The 4372-nt window shown below is 33.9% G+C and overlaps 1 long non-coding RNA gene across 2 annotated transcripts; it reads left to right on the forward strand.

Moving 5' to 3' along the window:
- Window positions 1-1388: 1388 nt before the first annotated feature.
- Window positions 1389-2488, forward strand: LOC107679221 (uncharacterized). 2 transcript variants are annotated; one of them, XR_001633025.1, is made up of 3 exons: window positions 1389-1530; window positions 2284-2371; window positions 2471-2488. It is a non-coding gene; the product is annotated as an uncharacterized LOC107679221 (long non-coding RNA). The 2 variants fall into 2 exon arrangements; XR_001633024.1 differs by lacking the exon at window positions 1389-1530 and having other exon boundaries at window positions 2094-2371.
- The last annotated feature ends 1884 nt before the right edge of the window (window positions 2489-4372 follow it).

Raw genomic sequence — 4372 nt, forward strand, 5'->3', positions numbered from 1 at the left:
ATCTGGGAGATTGAGTGTTCCGTCTCTGAGAGCTCTTCCAAGAGCAGAGGCAGACAACGTACCACCATCACTACTCTTGCCAAAGGCACCGATGTCTACTACTCTGAAGAGGTAGTTGGCATCTACCACTGCCAGAAGAACAATAGAGAACTGTCCCTTGTAATTATAATAAAGGGACCCAGAATCAGCAGGAGCTTTGATAGTAATGTGCTTCCCATCAATGGCACCCAAGCAGTGTGGAAAAGCCCATTTACTGGAGAACCCCTCAGCAATCACCCTCCAATCTGATTCCTGAGGCACTGGCATATACTCTCCTACCAAACTCTCCCAAATGGCCGTGGCCACAGATGGCACTATTCCAACTACAGTGGATTTGCCCACCCTGAAGCTTTTGGATATAGTGTGGTAAGAGTCACCAGTTGGCAAAAACCTGAAATTGAAGAGTATTTTATTAATTCTAATGAATATTTTATGAATATTAATGTTATTTAAAATTAATATCCCATAACTTTGTATGTTTCATCATAAACTTCACAATACTACATACAATTGTACTCAATATTTGACAATTAAATGGTGAAAAGCAGGTGGCCTGGTAAATGAATCTGAAAATTTCGCACGTTCAAAGTCTAGTGTGACCGCCCCTTTAGTGTGAACTGCGTAATCTGTAGCGTTACGTTGCTTGTTCTCAGCGCTGAATATCATGTCTGTCATGTGGTCATATCTGCGTCAAGACACAAACGCGCTAACTTACCATCAAGTTTTTCTTGTGACAATTACGTTTATGCAAGCATCGTGAAAGTGAGTTAAAGGTACGTTAAACTGTAAATCCGTCAGTCTTTCAATTTCCTTCAGTGCCCACTGGCAGAGCATGCAGGTACTTTAGCTTGAAACCAGTCTTTATCAATTCATATGGCATGCTATTTTGGGTTAAATAATGTCCTAAATATTTATAGATATACAAAGTTAAGTTTTAATGGAGAAATATGTCTGAATCTATCTGTATTTTCTTTTCACATTATAAATAATAAATTAACAGTAAAATAAATTCTTAACACGTGTTAGTTTATTCTAATGTAGTACAGTTCATTTTAAGATGCCTTATTACTCATATTACTCATTAAAATTATACAAATGTATTTAAAAATAAGATTAAATAAATACTTAAATTGTTTCAGGCCACCGTGTGAATATTGCACAATGTTTCATTTAATTGACCCTAGAGTGATGTAAAAATATAATAATAAGTTTAGGATTTGACACCCGTATTATAGACAGTTCTCAGCACACTCAAAATTAGGGGTAATCACAATTATTTTACCATATTTACAGTCCTAATGTAAATTTAAATTACTGAAATAAGTGTTTTTGTTTTTTATCCTTTTTCAATAGAATTGGCCCAGACTTCTGCAGTGTCAAGTGAAGGAAGCTCCTCTCATAAGATTGCAAACTGGGAGTCTGATGACACTGAGTGTGAGTGATGGAAGCCCTTCAAGAAAGGAGAAGAATGCTGAAGATGAAGCCAGAATTGTGAGTGTGTCATTTACAGTATATGTTATTCTATGTGCAGTACAAATTTAAAACGCACAAATGAATATGAAAAATTAAAGTTGAACTGGGCAGGCACACAATATCAGCTTATGTTCACACCTGGAATTTACTAATTATTAATTTAAGATATCAAACTGCAAAAAGATTCATGTTTAGTTGACCCAAAAATGAAAAATGTTCATTATTTCTTACTCTCTGTCATTCCAAACCTGCAAGACTTGCATTCATTTTCAAAACAGAAATGAAGATATTTGAAATGAGAAAATTTCCTTCCATCGACGAGTGGTTTAGTCCAAATTTTCTGAAGACACTCGATCGCTTTACAATGAACAGATTTTTTTTACACATTTAAACATTGATCAGGGAACATAAACAGAAAATTTGGACTAAACCACGATACGTATGGATTAGTTCTCTTTATGGATTAGATCTCTTTATGAAATTTCAAAGTGGTAGTTGCGTGGACCGTCATTCAAGGGACAGAAATCGTATATTCTAATATTTTCAATTGTGTTTCAAAGATAACAAAAGTCTTGGCTGAGTAAACTGATGAAATTTTCATTTTTGAACTAAGCCTGTAATAAAAGAATGTGGCCATATGCGTCACCCAAGATGCGTGCTAATGCCAGGTGTGAACAGAGCCACTGTGTGACTACACAATCAACTTAGCAGAATGGTTCCTGAGAGAGATATTGTTGTCATTTATTGTTTTTTCTTTTTTTTCTTTTCAAGAAGCCAAGTTCCTGGCTTCTCCCAAGACCTTCAAGGACCCAATTGACCTCGGAATCAGCTGTAAAGGAGGATGAAACCGATGTCTAAGGTTAGACTATATTTCAGAATAAGATTATCTATATTAATGCTTTATCTATATTCTGTGTTCATGCATTTTTTTGCTAAAGTTGTCATATCTGTTATTTAGAATGGGACAGCGATATTGCATCAATTGGTCTCCTACTTCATTTGATTCCACCATCACCACAAGGCTGCAAGGGACCTGGAAAAATGTCATCCTATCAAGCTGAAAAACATCTTCAAAAAGGTACATTTGGACATTTCGCTGATGGGACAACGAGGAACATCATTCATGGATGCTACACAACTGTCAAATCTACCTGTCATATTTGTTCATGTCTAGGTAAATTTGATGATTTTGTTTTTTATTAACTATTTGATGTTTCTTAACTTAATGGATGTGACTGACTAATGAACCTCTACACATCTGATATATGTTTTAAATTTGCCACTTTGCCCATTTATTAAATAAACGTTGAAATTTATACATCTGTATGAAGACTCTTGATTTTATGTCTAATCTTGTACATTAACACCATACAAAAGCATTTTTTTGTTTGCACTGAAAAGAGTACTTCATTAATAACACTTAAAGGATTAAAACAACACCAGGGGTGTTAAATACCCCATAGTGTAAAATTTGAACAACAATAGCAAGTGTAACACTTTACACTCAGAGTGTAATTTTTCTACACTGTAAGGTGCTACATTAACACTAAAAATTCAACACCACGAACGGTGTACTTTTAACACTAGATAGATTGGGACCATATATTATCTTTAATAGTGTTAAAATTGACAATTTAAGTGTTAAATTGACACTGCATTTTTTACTGTGTAGGTTTAGGGTTGGGGTAGGTGTAGACTTTAATAAAACACGATCTAATAGATAGAAATTTTTTTTTATTGTTGGTTTCCTGTAGCTGTATCCCTTCTAGCCACAACCGCGAATATAACACAATTACTGTATTTGCATTACTGTAAGGATAGGTTTAGGGTTGGGGTAGGTGTAGATGTTAATAACCAGGTAGCATTTTGTACTACCCACTGTTTTAATGGGAGGTAGCAAAATCTGACAGGGTAGCACAAATCGACAGAACACCGGTTTCAGACTTAAACTTTCAGTTCAGAATTAAATATTCCAGATCTACACTGTAAGGTGCTATATTAACACTAAAAAAATCAACACTATGAACGGTGTACTTTTAACACTAGAGAGATTGGGACCATATATGATCTTTAGTAGTGTTAAAATAGACACTTTAAGTGTTAAATTGACACTGCGTTTTTTTACTGTGCAGTTTTCAAGTGACAGCAGCAGTTTACAAACTTCCGTCAGTCACACAAAAGGAAGAATGTAAAGATAAAGAGCTAAGGCATGGGATTAATTGCTGTAGATTATCTTTTTCTCCCTTTTATGACATGTAAGGGGCAAAATATTGAGGCACCTTTATCCAGTTTGGATGTGTTTCATTCTAATTGGCCAAGTACCCTAATTCATTTTATAATTAGTAGCTTATGATTCCATTATAATGTTGAGTAAGGGGCAAAATATTGAGGCCCCTTTATCCAGTTTGGCTGTGTTTCATTCTAATTGGTCAAGGACCCTAATTGTTTTTATGACTAGTAGCTTATGATTCCATTATAATGTTGAAATTCAGACAAGTAATGAGTTTACATTTACATTATTATATGAAATCACCTACTACAGTCAGCCATTGAATACTATGGGACTACAATTTTTTCGTAATTTTATTTCAGGTTGGCTATACCTTTTTATTATATAGATGTAATATTTTCTTCATTCTATTTATTTATTTTTATTTATTTATTTTCATTTAACTAACACACCTCTAAGAATGAAAATACCTGCATGTTCAATAATAAGTAAATAAATAAACAAACAAACAATCATGGGTGTAGCCTACACATGATAATTATTTAAATAATTTAGTATAGATGTAATATTTTCTTCATTCTACTAATTTTTATTTATTTATTTTCATTTAACTTTTTGATACACAATACC

Source organism: Sinocyclocheilus anshuiensis, unplaced genomic scaffold (assembly GCF_001515605.1).
Source record: "Sinocyclocheilus anshuiensis isolate Anshui unplaced genomic scaffold, SAMN03320099.WGS_v1.1 scaffold6182, whole genome shotgun sequence".
NCBI lineage: Eukaryota > Metazoa > Chordata > Actinopteri > Cypriniformes > Cyprinidae > Sinocyclocheilus > Sinocyclocheilus anshuiensis.